Here is a 21,249-nt window from a genome sequence, read left to right on the forward strand (position 1 = left end):
AGTGGGCTAAAGAACGGTGATGGATCAAACCCGGATCTGTTGACTGGGTGTGAGCGTTTGATTGGTTCTGATGCTCCGTCCATCACCACCCCCTTTTGTACCGCTTTGTTCGCCATAAGTTGGCATGGTATGCTCAGACTTGAGTCCCTTGCTCACTTTGCCACTGGATTCAAGCAAGCCTGGCTGAAGACGGCTGAAATTCAGGAAACCGGTCCTAGGAAGCTTGTTTCCGGTCCAGGGAAGGCATGGCTTGGCAGTTCGGGCTGGACTGTTCCCATGAGGCACAGGGTCAGACTGATTTGCATATGGCCATGTCTGAACTGGGGTGGCAGAGTGGGATAAAGAACGGTGATGGATCAAACCCGGATCTGTTGACTGGGTGTGAGTGTTTGATTGGTTCTGATGCTCCGTCCATCACCACCCCCTTTTATACCGCTTTGTTCGCCATAAGTTGGCAGGGTATGCTCAGACGTGAGTCCCTTGCTCACTTTGCCACTGGATTCAGGCAAGCCTGGCTGAAGACGGCTGAAATGCCAGAAACCGGTCCTAGGAAGCTTGTTTCCCTGGTGCTGAAGACGGCTGAAATGCCAGAAACCGGTCCTAGGAAGCTTGTTTCCGGTCCAGGGAAGGCATGGCTTGGCAGTTCGGGCTGGACTGTTCTCATGAGGCACAGGGTCAGACTGATTTGCATATGGCCATGTCTGAACTGGGGTGGAAGAGTGGGCTAAAAAACGGTGATGGATCAAACCCGGATCTGTTGACTGGGTGTGAGTGTTTGATTGGTTCTGATGCTTCGTCCATCACCACCCCCTTTTGTACCGCTTTGTTCGCCATAAGTTGGCAGGGTATGCTGAGACGTGAGTCCCTTGCTCACTTTGCCACTGGATTCAAGCAAGCCTGGCTGAAGACGGCTGAAATGCCAGAAACTGGTCCTAGGAAGCTTGTTTCCGGTCCAGGGAAGGCATGGCTTGGCAGTTTGGGCTGGACTGTTCCCATGAGGCACAGGGTCAGACTGATTTGCATATGGCCATATCTAAACAGGGGTGGCAGAGTGGGCTAAAGAACGGTGATGGATCAAACCCGGATCTGTTGACTGGGTGTGAGTGTTTGATTGGTTCTGATGCTTCGTCCATCACCACCCCCTTTTGTACCGCTTTGTTCGCCATTAGTTGGCAGGGTATGCTCAGACGTGAGTCCCTTGCTCACTATGCCACTGGATTCAAGCAAGCCTGGCTGAAGACGGCTGAAATGCCAGGAACCGGTCCTAGGAAGCTTGTTTCCGGTCCAGGGAAGACATGGCTTGGCAGTTCGGGCTGGACTGTTCCCATGAGGCACAGGGTCAGACTGATTTGCATATGGCCATGTCTGAACTGGGGTGGCAGAGTGGGCTAAAGAACGGTGATGGATCAAACCCGGATCTGTTGACTGGGTGTGAGTGTTTGATTGGTTCTGATACTGCGTCCATCACCACCCCCTTTTGTACCGCTTTCTTCGCCATAAGTTGGCAGGGTATGCTCAGACGTGAGTCCCTTGCTCACTTTGCCACTGGATTCAAGCAAGCCTGGCTGAAGACGGCTGAAATGCCAGAAACCGGTCCTAGGAAGCTTGTTTCCAGTCCAGGGAAGGCATGGCTTGGCAGTTCGGGCTGGACTGTTCCCATGAGACACAGTGTCAGACTGATTTGCATGTGGCCATGTCTGAACTGGGGTGGCAGAGTGGGCTAAAGAACGGTGATGGATCAAACCCGGATCTGTTGACTGGGTGTGAGTGTTTGATTGTTTCTGATGCTCCGTCCATCACCACCCCCTTTTGTACCGCTTTGTTCACCATAAATTGGCAGGGTATGCTCAGACGTGAGCCCCTTGCTCACTTTGCCACTTGATTCAAGCAAGCCTGGCTGAAGACGGCTGAAATGCCAGAAACCGGTCCTAGGAAGCTTGTTTCCGGTCCAGGGAAGGCATGGCTTGGCAATTCGGGCCGGACTGTTCCCATGAGGCACAGGGTCAGACTGATTTGCATATGGCCTTATCTGAACTGGGGTGGCAGAGTGGGCTAAAGAACGGTGATGGATCAAACCCGGATCTGTTGACTGGGTGTGAGTGTTTGATTGGTTCTGATGCTCCGTCCATCACCACCCCCTTTTGTACCGCTTTGTTCGCCATAAGTTGGCAGGGTATGCTCAGACGTGAGTCCCTTGCTCACTTTGCCACTGGATTCAAGCAAGCCTGGCTTAAGACGGCTGAAATGCCAGAAACCGGTCCTAGGAAGCTTGTTTCCGGTCCAGGGAAGGCATGGCTTGGCAGTTCGGGCCGGACTGTTCCCATGAGGCACAGGGTCAGACTGATTTGCATATGGCCATGTCTGAACTGGGGTGGCAGAGTGGGCTAAAGAACGGTGATGGATCAAACCCGGATCTGTTGACTGGGTGTGAGTGTTTGATTGGTTCTGATGCTCCGTCCATCACCACCCCCTTTTGTACCGCTTTGTTCGCCATAAGTTGGCAGGGTATGCTCAGACGTGAGTCCCTTGCTCACTTTGCCACTGGATTCAAGCAAGCCTGGCTGAAGACGGCTGAAATGCCAGAAACCGGTCCTAGGAAGCTTGTTTACGGTCCAGGGAAGGCATGGCTTGGCAGTTCGGGCTGGACTGTTCCCATGAGGCACAGGGTCAGACTGATTTGCATATGGCCATGTCTGAACTGGGGTGGCAGAGTGGGCTAAAGAACGGTGATGGATCAAACCCGGATCTGTTGACTGGGTGTGAGTGTTTGATTGGTTCTGATGCTCCGTCCATCACCACCCCCTTTTGTACCGCTTTGTTCGCCATAAGTTGGCAGGGTATGCTCAGACGTGAGTCCCTTGCTCACTTTGCCACTGGATTCAAGCAAGCCTGGCTGAAGACGGCTGAAATGCCAGAAACCGGTCCTAGGAAGCTTGTTTACGGTCCAGGGAAGGCATGGCTTGGCAGTTCGGGCTGGACTGTTCCCATGAGGCACAGGGTCAGACTGATTTGCATATGGCCATGTCTGAACTGGGGTGGCAGAGTGGGCTAAAGAACGGTGATGGATCAAACCCGGATCTGTTGACTGGGTGTGAGTGTTTGATTGGTTCTGATGCTCCGTCCATCACCACCCCCTTTTGTACCGCTTTGTTTGCCATAAGTTGACAGGGTATGCTCAGACGTGAGTCCCTTGCTCACTTTGCCACTGGATTCAAGCAAGCCTGGCTGAAGACGGCTGAAATGCCAGAAACCGGTCCTAGGAAGCTTGTTTACGGTCCAGGGAAGGCATGGCTTGGCAATTCGGGCTGGACTGTTCCCATGAGGCACAGGGTCAGACTGATTTGCATATGGCCATGTCTGAACTGGGGTGGCAGAGTGGGCTAAAGAACGGTGATGGATCAAACCCGGATCTGTTGACTGGGTGTGAGTGTTTGATTGGTTCTGATGCTCCGTCCATCACCACCCCCTTTTGTACCGCTTTGTTCGCCATAAGTTGGCAGGGTATGCTCAGACGTGAGTCCCTTGCTCACTTTGCCACTGGATTCAAGCAAGCCTGGCTGAAGACGGCTGAAATGCCAGAAACCGGTCCTAGGAAGCTTGTTTCCGGTCCAGGGAAGGCATGGCTTGGCAGTTCGGGCTGGACTGTTCCCATGAGGCACAGGGTCAGACTGATTTGCATATGGCCATGTCTGAACTAGGGTGGCAGAGTGGGCTAAAGAACGGTGATGGATCAAACCCGGATCTGTTGACTGGGTGTGAGTGTTTGATTGGTTCCGATGCTCAGTCCATCACCACCCCCTTTTGTACCGCTTTGTTCGCCATAAGTTGGCAGGGTATGCTCAGACGTGAGTCCCTTGCTCACTTTGCCACTGGATTCAAGCAAGCCTGGCTGAAGACGGCTGAAATGCCAGAAACCGGTCCTAGGAAGCTTGTTTCCGGTCCAGGGAAGGCATGGCTTGGCAGTTCGGGCTGGACTGTTCTCATGAGGCACAGGGTCAGACTGATTTGCATATGGCCATGTGTGAACTGGGGTGGCAGAGTGGGCTAAAGAACGGTGATGGATGAAACCCGGATCTGTTGACTGGGTGTGAGTGTTTGATTGGTTCTGATGCTCCGTCCATCACCACCCCCTTTTGTACCGCTTTGTTCGCCATAAGTTGGCAGGGTATGCTCAGACGTGAGTCCCTTGCTCACTTTGCCACTGGATTCAAGCAAGCCTGGCTGAAGACGGCTGAAATGCCAGAAACCGGTCCTAGGAAGCTTGTTTCCGGTCCAGGGAAGGCATGGCTTGGCAGTTCGGGCTGGACTGTTCCCATGAGGCACAGGGTCAGACTGATTTGCATATGGCCATGTCTGAACTGGGGTGGCCGAGTGGGCTAAAGAACGGTGATGGATCAAACCCGGATCTGTTGACTGGGTGTGAGTGTTTGATTGGTTCTGATGCTCCGTCCATCACCACCCCCTTTTGTACCGCTTTGTTCGCCATAAGTTGGCAGGGTATGCTCAGACGTGAGTCCCTTGCTCACTTTGCCACTGGATTAAAGCAAGCCTGGCTGAAGACGGCTGAAATGCCAGAAACCGGTCCTAGGAAGCTTGTTTCCGGTCAAGGGAAGGCATGGCTTGGCAGTTCGGGCCAGACTGTTCCCATGAGGCACAGGGTCAGACTGATTTGCATATGGCCATGTCTGAAATGGGGTGGCAGAGTGGGCTAAAGAACGGTGATGGATCAAACCCGGATCTGTTGACTGGGTGTGAGTGTTTGATTGGTTCTGATGCTCCGTCCATCACCACCCCCTTTTGTACCGCTTTGTTCACCATAAGTTGTCAGGGTATGCTCAGACGTGAGTCCCTTGCTCACTTTGCCACTGGATTCAAGCAAGCCTGGCTGAAGACGGCTGAAATGCCAGAAACCGGTCCTAGGAAGCTTGTTTCCGGTCCAGGGAAGGCATGGCTTGGCAGTTCGGGCTGGACTGTTCTCATGAGGCACAGGGTCAGACTGATTTGCATATGGCCATGTCTGAACTGGGGTGGCAGAGTGGGCTAAAGAACGGTGATGGATCAAACCCGGATCTGTTGACTGGGTCTGAGTGTTTGATTGGTTCTGATGCTTCGTCCATCACCACCCCCTTTTGTACCGCTTTGTTCGCCATAAGTTGGCAGGGTATGCTCAGACGTGAGTCCCTTGCTCACTTTGCCACTGGATTCAAGCAAGCCTGGCTGAAGACGGCTGAAATGCCAGAAACCGGTCCTAGGAAGCTTGTTTCCGGTCCAGGGAAGGCATGGCTTGGCAGTTCGGGCTGGACTGTTCTCATGAGGCACAGGGTCAGACTGATTTGCATATGGCCATGTCTGAACTGGGGTGGCAGAGTGGGCTAAAGAACGGTGATGGATCAAACCCGGATCTGTTGACTGGGTCTGAGTGTTTGATTGGTTCTGATGCTTCGTCCATCACCACCCCCTTTTGTACCGCTTTGTTCGCCATAAGTTGGCAGGGTATGCTCAGACGTGAGTACCTTGCTCACTTTGCCACTGGATTCAAGCAAGCCTGGCTTAAGACGGCTGAAATGCCAGAAACCGGTCCTAGGAAGCTTGTTTCCGGTCCAGGGAAGGCATGGCTTGGCAGTTCGGGCCGGACTGTTCCCATGAGGCACAGGGTCAGACTGATTTGCATATGGCCATGTCTGAACTGGGGTGGCAGAGTGGGCTAAAGAACGGTGATGGATCAAACCCGGATCTGTTGACTGGGTGTGAGTGTTTGATTGGTTCTGATGCTCCGTCCATCACCACCCCCTTTTGTACCGCTTTGTTCGCCATAAGTTGGCAGGGTATGCTCAGACGTGAGTCCCTTGCTCACTTTGCCACTGGATTCAAGAAAGCCTGGCTGAAGACGGCTGAAATGCCAGAAACCGGTCCTAGGAAGCTTGTTTACGGTCCAGGGAAGGCATGGCTTGGCAGTTCGGGCTGGACTGTTCCCATGAGGCACAGGGTCAGACTGATTTGCATATGGCCATGTCTGAACTGGGGTGGCAGAGTGGGCTAAAGAACGGTGATGGATCAAACCCGGATCTGTTGACTGGGTGTGAGTGTTTGATTGGTTCTGATGCTCCGTCCATCACCACCCCCTTTTGTACCGCTTTGTTCGCCATAAGTTGGCAGGGTATGCTCAGACGTGAGTCCCTTGCTCACTTTGCCACTGGATTCAAGCAAGCCTGGCTGAAGACGGCTGAAATGCCAGAAACCGGTCCTAGGAAGCTTGTTTCCGGTCCAGGGAAGGCATGGCTTGGCAGTTCGGGCTGGACTGTTCCCATGAGGCACAGGGTCAGACTGATTTGCATATGGCCATGTCTGAACTGGGGTGGCAGAGAGTACTAAACAACGGTGATGGATCAAACCCGGATCTGTTGACTGGGTGTGAGTGTTTGATTGGTTCTGATGCTCCGTCCATCACCACCCCCTTTTGGACCGCTTTGTTCTCCATAATTTGGCAGGGTATGCTCAGACGTGAGTCCCTTGCTCACTTTGCCACTGGATTCCAGCAAGCCTGGCTGAAGACGGCTGAAATGCCAGAAACCGGTCCTAGGAAGCTTGTTTCTGGTCCAGGGAAGGCATGGCTTGGCAGTCTGGGCTGGACTGTTCCCATGAGGCACAGGGTCAGACTGAATTGCATATGGCCATGTCTGAACTGGGGTGGCAGAGTGGGCTAAAGAACGGTGATGGATCAAACCCGGATCTGTTGACTGGGTGTGAGTGTTTGATTGGTTCTGATGCTCCGTCCATCACCACCCCCTTTTGTACCGCTTTGTTCGCCATAAGTTGGCAGGGTATGCTCAGACGTGAGTCCCTTGCTCACTTTGCCACTGGATTCAAGCAAGCCTGGCTTAAGACGGCTGAAATGCCAGAAACCGGTCCTAGGAAGCTTGTTTCCGGTCCGGGGAAGGCATGGCTTGGCAGTTCGGGCCGGACTGTTCCCATGAGGCACAGGGTCAGAATGATTTGCATATGGCCATGTCTGAACTGGGGTGGCAGAGTGGGCTAAAGAACGGTGATGGATCAAACCCGGATCTGTTGACTGGGTGTGAGTGTTTGATTGGTTCTGATTCTCCGTCCATCACCACCCCCTTTTGTACCGCTTTGTTCGCCATAAGTTGGCAGGGTATGCTCAGACGTGAGTCCCTTGCTCACTTTGCCACTGGATTCAAGCAAGCCTGGCTTAAGACGGCTGAAATGCCAGAAACCGGTCCTAGGAAGCTTGTTTCCGGTCCAGGGAAGGCATGGCTTGGCAGTTCGGGCCGGACTGTTCCCATGAGGCACAGGGTCAGACTGATTTGCATATGGCCATGTCTGAACTGGGGTGGCAGAGTGGGCTAAAGAACGGTGATGGATCAAACCCGGATCTGTTGACTGGGTGTGAGTGTTTGATTGGTTCTGATGCTCCGTCCATCACCACCCCCTTTTGTACCGCTTTGTTCGCCATAAGTTGGCAGGGTATGCTCAGACGTGAGTCCCTTGCTCACTTTGCCACTGGATTCAAGCAAGCCTGGCTGAAGACGGCTGAAATGCCAGAAACCGGTCCTAGGAAGCTTGTTTACGGTCCAGGGAAGGCATGGCTTGGCAGTTCGGGCTGGACTGTTCCCATGAGGCACAGGGTCAGACTGATTTGCATATGGCCATGTCTGAACTGGGGTGGCAGAGTGGGCTAAAGAACGGTGATGGATCAAACCCGGATCTGTTGACTGGGTGTGAGTGTTTGATTGGTTCTGATGCTCCGTCCATCACCACCCCCTTTTGTACCGCTTTGTTTGCCATAAGTTGGCAGGGTATGCTCAGACGTGAGTCCCTTGCTCACTTTGCCACTGGATTCAAGCAAGCCTGGCTGAAGACGGCTGAAATGCCAGAAACCGGTCCTAGGAAGCTTGTTTACGGTCCAGGGAAGGCATGGCTTGGCAATTCGGGCTGGACTGTTCCCATGAGGCACAGGGTCAGACTGATTTGCATATGGCCATGTCTGAACTGGGGTGGCAGAGTGGGCTAAAGAACGGTGATGGATCAAACCCGGATCTGTTGACTGGGTGTGAGTGTTTGATTGGTTCTGATGCTCCGTCCATCACCACCCCCTTTTGTACCGCTTTGTTCGCCATAAGTTGGCAGGGTATGCTCAGACGTGAGTCCCTTGCTCACTTTGCCACTGGATTCAAGCAAGCCTGGCTGAAGACGCCTGAAATGCAAGAAACCGGTCCTAGGAAGCTTGTTTCCGGTCCAGGGAAGGCATGGCTTGGAAGTTCGGGCTGGACTGTTCCCATGAGGCACAGGGTCAGACTGATTTGCATATGGCCATGTCTGAACTGGGGTGGCAGAGTGGGCTAAAGAACGGTGATGGATCAAACCCGGATCTGTTGACTGGGTGTGAGTGTTTGATTGGTTCCGATGCTCAGTCCATCACCACCCCCTTTTGTACCGCTTTGTTCGCCATAAGTTGGCAGGGTATGCTCAGACGTGAGTCCCTTGCTCACTTTGCCACTGGATCCAAGCAAGCCTGGCTGAAGACGGCTGAAATGCCAGAAACCGGTCCTAGGAAGCTTGTTTCCGGTCCAGGGAAGGCATGGCTTGGCAGTTCGGGCTGGACTGTTCTCATGAGGCACAGGGTCAGACTGATTTGCATATGGCCATGTGTGAACTGGGGTGGCAGAGTGGGCTAAAGAACGGTGATGGATGAAACCCGGATCTGTTGACTGGGTGTGAGTGTTTGATTGGTTCTGATGCTCCGTCCATCACCACCCCCTTTTGTACCGCTTTGTTCGCCATAAGTTGGCAGGGTATGCTCAGACGTGAGTCCCTTGCTCACTTTGCCACTGGATTCAAGCAAGCCTGGCTGAAGACGGCTGAAATGCCAGAAACCGGTCCTAGGAAGCTTGTTTCCGGTCCAGGGAAGGCATGGCTTGGCAGTTCGGGCTGGACTGTTCCCATGAGGCACAGGGTCAGACTGATTTGCATATGGCCATGTCTGAACTGGGGTGGCCGAGTGGGCTAAAGAACGGTGATGGATCAAACCCGGATCTGTTGACTGGGTGTGAGTGTTTGATTGGTTCTGATGCTCCGTCCATCACCACCCCCTTTTGTACCGCTTTGTTCGCCATAAGTTGGCAGGGTATGCTCAGACGTGAGTCCCTTGCTCACTTTGCCACTGGATTAAAGCAAGCCTGGCTGAAGACGGCTGAAATGCCAGAAACCGGTCCTAGGAAGCTTGTTTCCGGTCAAGGGAAGGCATGGCTTGGCAGTTCGGGCCAGACTGTTCCCATGAGGCACAGGGTCAGACTGATTTGCATATGGCCATGTCTGAAATGGGGTGGCAGAGTGGGCTAAAGAACGGTGATGGATCAAACCCGGATCTGTTGACTGGGTGTGAGTGTTTGATTGGTTCTGATGCTCCGTCCATCACCACCCCCTTTTGTACCGCTTTGTTCACCATAAGTTGTCAGGGTATGCTCAGACGTGAGTCCCTTGCTCACTTTGCCACTGGATTCAAGCAAGCCTGGCTGAAGACGGCTGAAATGCCAGAAACCGGTCCTAGGAAGCTTGTTTCCGGTCCAGGGAAGGCATGGATTGGCAGTTCGGGCTGGACTGTTCTCATGAGGCACAGGGTCAGACTGATTTGCATATGGCCATGTCTGAACTGGGGTGGCAGAGTGGGCTAAAGAACGGTGATGGATCAAACCCGGATCTGTTGACTGGGTCTGAGTGTTTGATTGGTTCTGATGCTTTGTCCATCACCACCCACTTTTGTACCGCTTTGTTCGCCATAAGTTGGCAGGGTATGCTCAGACGTGAGTCCCTTGCTCACTTTGCCACTGGATTCAAGCAAGCCTGGCTGAAGACGGCTGAAATGCCAGAAACCGGTCCTAGGAAGCTTGTTTCCGGTCCAGGGAAGGCATGGCTTGGCAGTTCGGGCTGGACTGTTCTCATGAGGCACAGGGTCAGACTGATTTGCATATGGCCATGTCTGAACTGGGGTGGCAGAGTGGGCTAAAGAACGGTGATGGATCAAACCCGGATCTGTTGACTGGGTCTGAGTGTTTGATTGGTTCTGATGCTTCGTCCATCACCACCCCCTTTTGTACCGCTTTGTTCGCCATAAGTTGGCAGGGTATGCTCAGACGTGAGTCCCTTGCTCACTTTGCCACTGGATTCAAGCAAGCCTGGCTGAAGACGGCTGAAATGCCAGGAACCGGTCCTAGGAAGCTTGTTTCCGGTCCAGGGAAGGCATGGCTTGGCAGTTCGGGCTGGACTGTTCCCATGAGGCACAGGGTCAGACTGATTTGCATATGGCCATGTCTGAACTGGAGTGGCAGAGTGGGCTAAAGAACGGTGATGGATCAAACCCGGATCTGTTGACTGGGTGTGAGCGTTTGATTGGCTCTGATGCTCCGTCCATCACCACCCCCTTTTGCACCGCTTTGTTCGCCATAAGTTGGCATGGTATGCTCAGATGTGAGTCCCTTGCTCACTTTGCCACTGGATTCAAGCAAGCCTGGCTGAAGACGGCTGAAATGCCAGAAACCGGTCCTAGGAAGCTTGTTTCCGGTCCAGGGAAGGCATGGCTTTGCAGTTCGGGCTGGACTGTTCCCATGAGGCACAGGGTCAGACTGATTTGCATATGGCCATGCCTGAACTGGGGTGGCAGAGTGGGCTAAAGAACGGTGATGGATCAAACCCGGATCTGTTGACTGGGTGTGAGTGTTTGATTGGTTCTGATGCTCCGTCCATCACCACCCCCTTTTGTACCGCTTTGTTTGCCATAAGTTGGCAGGGTATGCTCAGACGTGAGTCCCTTGCTCACTTTGCCACTGGATTCAAGCAAGCCTGGCTGAAGACGGCTGAAATGCCAGAAACCGGTCCTAGGAAGCTTGTTTACGGTCCAGGGAAGGCATGGCTTGGCAGTTCGGGCTGGACTGTTCCCATGAGGCACAGGGTCAGACTGATTTGCATATGGCCATGTCTGAACTGGGGTGGCAGAGTGGGCTAAAGAACGGTGATGGATCAAACCCGGATCTGTTGACTGGGTGTGAGCGTTTGATTGGTTCTGATGCTCCGTCCATCACCACCCCCTTTTGTACCGCTTTGTTCGCCATAAGTTGGCATGGTATGCTCAGACTTGAGTCCCTTGCTCACTTTGCCACTGGATTCAAGCAAGCCTGGCTGAAGACGGCTGAAATGCAGGAAACCGGTCCTAGGAAGCTTGTTTCCGGTCCAGGGAAGGCATGGCTTGGCAGTTCGGGCTGGACTGTTCCCATGAGGCACAGGGTCAGACTGATTTGCATATGGCCATGTCTGAACTGGGGTGGCAGAGTGGGCTAAAGAACGGTGATGGATCAAACCCGGATCTGTTGACTGGGTGTGAGTGTTTGATTGGTTCTGATGCTCCGTCCATCACCACCCCCTTTTATACCGCTTTGTTCGCCATAAGTTGGCAGGGTATGCTCAGACGTGAGTCCCTTGCTCACTTTGCCACTGGATTCAGGCAAGCCTGGCTGAAGACGGCTGAAATGCCAGAAACCGGTCCTAGGAAGCTTGTTTCCGGTCCAGGGAAGGCATGGCTTGGCAGTTCGGGCTGGACTGTTCTCATGAGGCACAGGGTCAGACTGATTTGCATATGGCCATGTCTGAACTGGGGTGGAAGAGTGGGCTAAAAAACGGTGATGGATCAAACCCGGATCTGTTGACTGAGTGTGAGTGTTTGATTGGTTCTGATGCTTCGTCCATCACCACCCTTTTTTGTACCGCTTTGTTCGCCATAAGTTGGCAGGGTATGCTGAGACGTGAGTCCCTTGCTCACTTTGCCACTGGATTCAAGCAAGCCTGGCTGAAGACGGCTGAAATGCCAGAAACCGGTCCTAGGAAGCTTGTTTCCGGTCCAGGGAAGGCATGGCTTGGCAGTTTGGGCTGGACTGTTCCCATGAGGCACAGGGTCAGACTGATTTGCATATGGCCATATCTGAACTGGGGTGGCAGAGTGGGCTAAAGAACGGTGATGGATCAAACCCGGATCTGTTGACTGGGTGTGAGTGTTTGATTGGTTCTGATGCTTCGTCCATCACCACCCCCTTTTGTACCGCTTTGTTCGCCATTAGTTGGCAGGGTATGCTCAGACGTGAGTCCCTTGCTCACTATGCCACTGGATTCAAGCAAGCCTGGCTGAAGACGGCTGAAATGCCAGGAACCGGTCCTAGGAAGCTTGTTTCCGGTCCAGGGAAGGCATGGCTTGGCAGTTCGGGCTGGACTGTTCCCATGAGGCACAGGGTCAGACTGATTTGCATATGGCCATGTCTGAACTGGGGTGGCAGAGTGGGCTAAAGAACGGTGATGGATCAAACCCGGATCTGTTGACTGGGTGTGAGTGTTTGATTGGTTCTGATGCTCCGTCCATCACCACCCCCTTTTGTACCGCTTTGTTCGCCATAAGTTGGCAGGGTATGCTCAGACGTGAGTCCCTTGCTCACTTTGCCACTGGATTCAAGCAAGCCTGGCTGAAGACGGCTGAAATGCCAGAAACCGGTCCTAGGAAGCTTGTTTCCAGTCCAGGGAAGGCATGGCTTGGCAGTTCGGGCTGGACTGTTCCCATGAGACACAGGGTCAGACTGATTTGCATGTGGCCATGTCTGAACTGGGGTGGCAGAGTGGGCTAAAGAACGGTGATGGATCAAACCCGGATCTGTTGACTGGGTGTGAGTGTTTGATTGGTTCTGATGCTCCGTCCATCACCACCCCCTTTTGTACCGCTTTGTTCGCCATAAATTGGCAGGGTATGCTCAGACGTGAGCCCCTTGCTCACTTTGCCACTGGATTCAAGCAAGCCTGGCTTAAGACGGCTGAAATGCCAGAAACCGGTCCTAGGAAGCTTGTTTCCGGTCCGGGGAAGGCATGGCTTGGCAGTTCGGGCCGGACTGTTCCCATGAGGCACAGGGTCAGAATGATTTGCATATGGCCATGTCTGAACTGGGGTGGCAGAGTGGGCTAAAGAACGGTGATGGATCAAACCCGGATCTGTTGACTGGGTGTAAGTGTTTGATTGGTTCTGATTCTCCGTCCATCACCACCCCCTTTTGTACCGCTTTGTTCGCCATAAGTTGGCAGGGTATGCTCAGACGTGAGTCCCTTGCTCACTTTGCCACTGGATTCAAGCAAGCCTGGCTTAAGACGGCTGAAATGCCAGAAACCGGTCCTAGGAAGCTTGTTTCCGGTCCAGGGAAGGCATGGCTTGGCAGTTCGGGCCGGACTGTTCCCATGAGGCACAGGGTCAGACTGCTTTGCATATGGCCATGTCTGATCTGGGGTGGCAGAGTGGGCTAAAGAACGGTGATGGATCAAACCCGGATCTGTTGACTGGGTGTGAGTGTTTGATTGGTTCTGATGCTCCGTCCATCACCACCCCCTTTTGTACCGCTTTGTTCGCCATAAGTTGGCAGGGTATGCTCAGACCTGAGTCCCTTGCTCACTTTGCCACTGGATTCAAGCAAGCCTGGCTGAAGACGGCTGAAATGCCAGAAACCGGTCCTAGGAAGCTTGTTTCCGGTCAAGGGAAGGCATGGCTTGGCAGTTCGGGCCAGACTGTTCCCATGAGGCACAGGGTCAGACTGATTTGCATATGGCCATGTCTGAAATGGGGTGGCAGAGTGGGCTAAAGAACGGTGATGGATCAAACCCGGATCTGTTGACTGGGTGTGAGTGTTTGATTGGTTCTGATGCTCCGTCCATCACCACCCCCTTTTGTACCGCTTTGTTCACCATAAGTTGTCAGGGTATGCTCAGACGTGAGTCCCTTGCTCACTTTGCCACTGGATTCAAGCAAGCCTGGCTGAAGACGGCTGAAATGCCAGAAACCGGTCCTAGGAAGCTTGTTTCCGGTCCAGGGAAGGCATGGCTTGGCAGTTCGGGCTGGACTGTTCTCATGAGGCACAGGGTCAGACTGATTTGCATATGGCCATGTCTGAACTGGGGTGGCAGAGTGGGCTAAAGAACGGTGATGGATCAAACCCGGATCTGTTGACTGGGTCTGAGTGTTTGATTGGTTCTGATGCTTCGTCCATCACCACCCACTTTTGTACCGCTTTGTTCGCCATAAGTTGGCAGGGTATGCTCAGACGTGAGTCCCTTGCTCACTTTGCCACTGGATTCAAGCAAGCCTGGCTGAAGACGGCTGAAATGCCAGAAACCGGTCCTAGGAAGCTTGTTTCCGGTCCAGGGAAGGCATGGCTTGGCAGTTCGGGCTGGACTGTTCTCATGAGGCACAGGGTCAGACTGATTTGCATATGGCCATGTCTGAACTGGGGTGGCAGAGTGGGCTAAAGAACGGTGATGGATCAAACCCGGATCTGTTGACTGGGTCTGAGTGTTTGATTGGTTCTGATGCTTTGTCCATCACCACCCCCTTTTGTACCGCTTTGTTCGCCATAAGTTGGCAGGGTATGCTCAGACGTGAGTCCCTTGCTCACTTTGCCACTGGATTCAAGCAAGCCTGGCTGAAGACGGCTGAAATGCCAGGAACTGGTCCTAGGAAGCTTGTTTCCGGTCCAGGGAAGGCATGGCTTGGCAGTTCGGGCTGGACTGTTCCCATGAGGCACAGGGTCAGACTGATTTGCATATGGCCATGTCTGAACTGGAGTGGCAGAGTGGGCTAAAGAACGGTGATGGATCAAACCCGGATCTGTTGACTGGGTGTGAGCGTTTGATTGGCTCTGATGCTCCGTCCATCACCACCCCCTTTTGTACCGCTTTGTTTGCCATAAGTTGGCATGGTATGCTCAGACGTGAGTCCCTTGCTCACTTTGCCACTGGATTCAAGCAAGCCTGGCTGAAGACGGCTGAAATGCCAGAAACCGGTCCTAGGAAGCTTGTTTCCGGTCCAGGGAAGGCATGGCTTTGCAGTTCGGGCTGGACTGTTCCCATGAGGCACAGGGTCAGACTGATTTGCATATGGCCATGCCTGAACTGGGGTGGCAGAGTGGGCTAAAGCACGGTGATGGATCAAACCCGGATCTGTTGACTGGGTGTGAGTGTTTGATTGGTTCTGATGCTCCGTCCATCACCACCCCCTTTTGTACCGCTTTGTTTGCCATAAGTTGGCAGGGTATGCTCAGACGTGAGTCCCTTGCTCACTTTGCCACTGGATTCAAGCAAGCCTGGCTGAAGACGGCTGAAATGCCAGAAACCGGTCCTAGGAAGCTTGTTTACGGTCCAGGGAAGGCATGGCTTGGCAGTTCGGGCTGGACTGTTCCCATGAGGCACAGGGTCAGACTGATTTGCATATGGCCATGTCTGAACTGGGGTGGCAGAGTGGGCTAAAGAACGGTGATGGATCAAACCCGGATCTGTTGACTGGGTGTGAGCGTTTGATTGGTTCTGATGCTCCGTCCATCACCACCCCCTTTTGTACCGCTTTGTTCGCCATAAGTTGGCATGGTATGCTCAGACTTGAGTCCCTTGCTCACTTTGCCACTGGATTCAAGCAAGCCTGGCTGAAGACGGCTGAAATTCAGGAAACCGGTCCTAGGAAGCTTGTTTCCGGTCCAGGGAAGGCATGGCTTGGCAGTTCGGGCTGGACTGTTCCCATGAGGCACAGGGTCAGACTGATTTGCATATGGCCATGTCTGAACTGGGGTGGCAGAGTGGGATAAAGAACGGTGATGGATCAAACCCGGATCTGTTGACTGGGTGTGAGTGTTTGATTGGTTCTGATGCTCCGTCCATCACCACCCCCTTTTATACCGCTTTGTTCGCCATAAGTTGGCAGGGTATGCTCAGACGTGAGTCCCTTGCTCACTTTGCCACTGGATTCAGGCAAGCCTGGCTGAAGACGGCTGAAATGCCAGAAACCGGTCCTAGGAAGCTTGTTTCCCTGGTGCTGAAGACGGCTGAAATGCCAGAAACCGGTCCTAGGAAGCTTGTTTCCGGTCCAGGGAAGGCATGGCTTGGCAGTTCGGGCTGGACTGTTCCCATGAGGCACAGGGTCAGACTGATTTGCATATGGCCATGTCTGAACTGGGGTGGCCGAGTGGGCTAAAGAACGGTGATGGATCAAACCCGGATCTGTTGACTGGGTGTGAGTGTTTGATTGGTTCTGATGCTCCGTCCATCACCACCCCCTTTTGTACCGCTTTGTTCGCCATAAGTTGGCAGGGTATGCTCAGACGTGAGTCCCTTGCTCACTTTGCCACTGGATTAAAGCAAGCCTGGCTGAAGACGGCTGAAATGCCAGAAACCGGTCCTAGGAAGCTTGTTTCCGGTCAAGGGAAGGCATGGCTTGGCAGTTCGGGCCAGACTGTTCCCATGAGGCACAGGGTCAGACTGATTTGCATATGGCCATGTCTGAAATGGGGTGGCAGAGTGGGCTAAAGAACGGTGATGGATCAAACCCGGATCTGTTGACTGGGTGTGAGTGTTTGATTGGTTCTGATGCTCCGTCCATCACCACCCCCTTTTGTACCGCTTTGTTCACCATAAGTTGTCAGGGTATGCTCAGACGTGAGTCCCTTGCTCACTTTGCCACTGGATTCAAGCAAGCCTGGCTGAAGACGGCTGAAATGCCAGAAACCGGTCCTAGGAAGCTTGTTTCCGGTCCAGGGAAGGCATGGCTTGGCAGTTCGGGCTGGACTGTTCTCATGAGGCACAGGGTCAGACTGATTTGCATATGGCCATGTCTGAACTGGGGTGGCAGAGTGGGCTAAAGAACGGTAATGGATCAAACCCGGATCTGTTGACTGGGTCTGAGTGTTTGATTGGTTCTGATGCTTCGTCCATCACCACCCCCTTTTGTACCGCTTTGTTCGCCATAAGTTGGCAGGGTATGCTCAGACGTGAGTCCCTTGCTCACTTTGCCACTGGATTCAAGCAAGCCTGGCTGAAGACGGCTGAAATGCCAGAAACCGGTCCTAGGAAGCTTGTTTCCGGTCCAGGGAAGGCATGGCTTGGCAGTTCGGGCTGGACTGTTCTCATGAGGCACAGGGTCAGACTGATTTGCATATGGCCATGTCTGAACTGGGGTGGCAGAGTGGGCTAAAGAACGGTGATGGATCAAACCCGGATCTGTTGACTGGGTCTGAGTGTTTGATTGGTTCTGATGCTTCGTCCATCACCACCCCCTTTTGTACCGCTTTGTTCGCCATAAGTTGGCAGGGTATGCTCAGACGTGAGTACCTTGCTCACTTTGCCACTGGATTCAAGCAAGCCTGGCTTAAGACGGCTAAAATGCCAGAAACCGGTCCTAGGAAGCTTGTTTCCGGTCCAGGGAAGGCATGGCTTGGCAGTTCGGGCCGGACTGTTCCCATGAGGCACAGGGTCAGACTGATTTGCATATGGCCATGTCTGAACTGGGGTGGCAGAGTGGGCTAAAGAACGGTGATGGATCAAACCCGGATCTGTTGACTGGGTGTGAGTGTTTGATTGGTTCTGATGCTCCGTCCATCACCACCCCCTTTTGTACCGCTTTGTTCGCCATAAGTTGGCAGGGTATGCTCAGACGTGAGTCCCTTGCTCACTTTGCCACTGGATTCAAGCAAGCCTGGCTGAAGACGGCTGAAATGCCAGAAACCGGTCCTAGGAAGCTTGTTTCCGGTCCAGGGAAGGCATGGCTTGGCAGTTCGGGCTGGACTGTTCCCATGAGGCACAGGGTCAGACTGATTTGCATATGGCCATGTCTGAACTGGGGTGGCAGAGAGTACTAAACAACGGTGATGGATCAAACCCGGATCTGTTGACTGGGTGTGAGTGTTTGATTGGTTCTGATGCTCCGTCCATCACCACCCCCTTTTGGACCGCTTTGTTCTCCATAATTTGGCAGGGTATGCTCAGACGTGAGTCCCTTGCTCACTTTGCCACTGGATTCCAGCAAGCCTGGCTGAAGACGGCTGAAATGCCAGAAACCGGTCCTAGGAAGCTTGTTTACGGTCCAGGGAAGGCATGGCTTGGCAATTCGGGCTGGACTGTTCCCATGAGGCACAGGGTCAGACTGATTTGCATATGGCCATGTCTGAACTGGGGTGGCAGAGTGGGCTAAAGAACGGTGATGGATCAAACCCGGATCTGTTGACTGGGTGTGAGTGTTTGATTGGTTCTGATGCTCCGTCCATCACCACCCCCTTTTGTACCGCTTTGTTCGCCATAAGTTGGCAGGGTATGCTCAGACGTGAGTCCCTTGCTCACTTTGCCACTGGATTCAAGCAAGCCTGGCTGAAGACGGCTGAAATGCCAGAAACCGGTCCTAGGAAGCTTGTTTCCGGTCCAGGGAAGGCATGGCTTGGCAGTTCGGGCTGGACTGTTCCCATGAGGCACAGGGTCAGACTGATTTGCATATGGCCATGTCTGAACTAGGGTGGCAGAGTGGGCTAAAGAACGGTGATGGATCAAACCCGGATCTGTTGACTGGGTGTGAGTGTTTGATTGGTTCCGATGCTCAGTCCATCACCACCCCCTTTTGTACCGCTTTGTTCGCCATAAGTTGGCAGGGTATGCTCAGACGTGAGTCCCTTGCTCACTTTGCCACTGGATTCAAGCAAGCCTGGCTGAAGACGGCTGAAATGCCAGAAACCGGTCCTAGGAAGCTTGTTTCCGGTCCAGGGAAGGCATGGCTTGGCAGTTCGGGCTGGACTGTTCTCATGAGGCACAGGGTCAGACTGATTTGCATATGGCCATGTGTGAACTGGGGTGGCAGAGTGGGCTAAAGAACGGTGATGGATGAAACCCGGATCTGTTGACTGGGTGTGAGTGTTTGATTGGTTCTGATGCTCCGTCCATCACCACCCCCTTTTGTACCGCTTTGTTTGCCATAAGTTGGCAGGGTATGCTCAGACGTGAGTCCCTTGCTCACTTTGCCACTGGATTCAAGCAAGCCTGGCTGAAGACGGCTGAAATGCCAGAAACCGGTCCTAGGAAGCTTGTTTCCGGTCCAGGGAAGGCATGGCTTGGCAGTTCGGGCTGGACTGTTCCCATGAGGCACAGGGTCAGACTGATTTGCATATGGCCATGTCTGAACTGGGGTGGCCGAGTGGGCTAAAGAACGGTGATGGATCAAACCCGGATCTGTTGACTGGGTGTGAGTGTTTGATTGGTTCTGATGCTCCGTCCATCACCACCCCCTTTTGTACCGCTTTGTTCGCCATAAGTTGGCAGGGTATGCTCAGACGTGAGTCCCTTGCTCACTTTGCCACTGGATTAAAGCAAGCCTGGCTGAAGACGGCTGAAATGCCAGAAACCGGTCCTAGGAAGCTTGTTTCCGGTCAAGGGAAGGCATGGCTTGGCAGTTCGGGCCAGACTGTTCCCATGAGGCACAGGGTCAGACTGATTTGCATATGGCCATGTCTGAAATGGGGTGGCAGAGTGGGCTAAAGAACGGTGATGGATCAAACCCGGATCTGTTGACTGGGTGTGAGTGTTTGATTGGTTCTGATGCTCCGTCCATCACCACCCCCTTTTGTACCGCTTTGTTCACCATAAGTTGTCAGGGTATGCTCAGACGTGAGTCCCTTGCTCACTTTGCCACTGGATTCAAGCAAGCCTGGCTGAAGACGGCTGAAATGCCAGAAACCGGTCCTAGGAAGCTTGTTTCCGGTCCAGGGAAGGCATGGCTTGGCAGTTCGGGCTGGACTGTTCTCATGAGGCACAGGGTCAGACTGATTTGCATATGGCCATGTCTGAACTGGGGTGGCAGAGTGGGCTAAAGAACGGTGATGGATCAAACCCGGATCTGTTGACTGGGTCTGAGTGTTTGATTGGTTCTGATGCTTCGTCCATCACCACCCCCTTTTGTACCGCTTTGTTCGCCATAAGTTGGCAGGGTATGCTCAGACGTGAGTCCCTTGCTCACTTTGCCACTGGATTCAAGCAAGCCTGGCTGAAGACGGCTGAAATGCCAGAAACCGGTCCTAGGAAGCTTGTTTCCGGTCCAGGGAAGGCATGGCTTGGCAGTTCGGGCTGGACTGTTCTCATGAGGCACAGGGTCAGACTGATTTGCATATGGCCATGTCTGAACTGGGGTGGCAGAGTGGGCTAAAGAACGGTGATGGATCAAACCCGGATCTGTTGACTGGGTCTGAGTGTTTGATTGGTTCTGATGCTTCGTCCATCACCACCCCCTTTTGTACCGCTTTGTTCGCCATAAGTTGGCAGGGTATGCTCAGACCCTTGCTCACTTTGCCACTGGATTCAAGCAAGCCTGGCTTAAGACGGCTGAAATGCCAGAAACCGGTCCTAGGAAGCTTGTTTCCGGTCCAGGGAAGGCATGGCTTGGCAGTTCGGGCCGGACTGTTCCCATGAGGCACAGGGTCAGACTGATTTGCATATGGCCATGTCTGAACTGGGGTGGCAGAGTGGGCTAAAGAACGGTGATGGATCAAACCCGGATCTGTTGACTGGGTGTGAGTGTTTGATTGGTTCTGATGCTCCGTCCATCACCACCCCCTTTTGTACCGCTTTGTTCGCCATAAGTTGGCAGGGTATGCTCAGACGTGAGTCCCTTGCTCACTTTGCCACTGGATTCAAGCAAGCCTGGCTGAAGACGGCTGAAATGCCAGAAACCGGTCCTAGGAAGCTTGTTTACGGTCCAGGGAAGGCATGGCTTGGCAGTTCGGGCTGGACTGTTCCCATGAGGCACAGGGTCAGACTGATTTGCATATGGCCATGTCTGAACTGGGGTGGCAGAGTGGGCTAAAGAACGGTGATGGATCAAACCCGGATCTGTTGACTGGGTGTGAGTGTTTGATTGGTTCTGATGCTCCGTCCATCACCACCCCCTTTTGTACCGCTTTGTTCGCCATAAGTTGGCAGGGTATGCTCAGACGTGAGTCCCTTGCTCACTTTGCCACTGGATTCAAGCAAGCCTGGCTGAAGACGGCTGAAATGCCAGAAACCGGTCCTAGGAAGCTTGTTTCCGGTCCAGGGAAGGCATGGCTTGGCAGTTCGGGCTGGACTGTTCCCATGAGGCACAGGGTCAGACTGATTTGCATATGGCCATGTCTGAACTGGGGTGGCAGAGAGTACTAAACAACGGTGATGGATCAAACCCGGATCTGTTGACTGGGTGTGAGTGTTTGATTGGTTCTGATGCTCCGTCCATCACCACCCCCTTTTGGACCGCTTTGTTCTCCATAATTTGGCAGGGTATGCTCAGACGTGAGTCCCTTGCTCACTTTGCCACTGGATTCAAGCAAGCCTGGCTGAAGACGGCTGAAATGCCAGAAACCGGTCCTAGGAAGCTTGTTTCCG

This window comes from Triturus cristatus, chromosome 2_2, assembly GCF_964204655.1.
Source record: "Triturus cristatus chromosome 2_2, aTriCri1.1, whole genome shotgun sequence".
Taxonomy (NCBI): domain Eukaryota; kingdom Metazoa; phylum Chordata; class Amphibia; order Caudata; family Salamandridae; genus Triturus; species Triturus cristatus.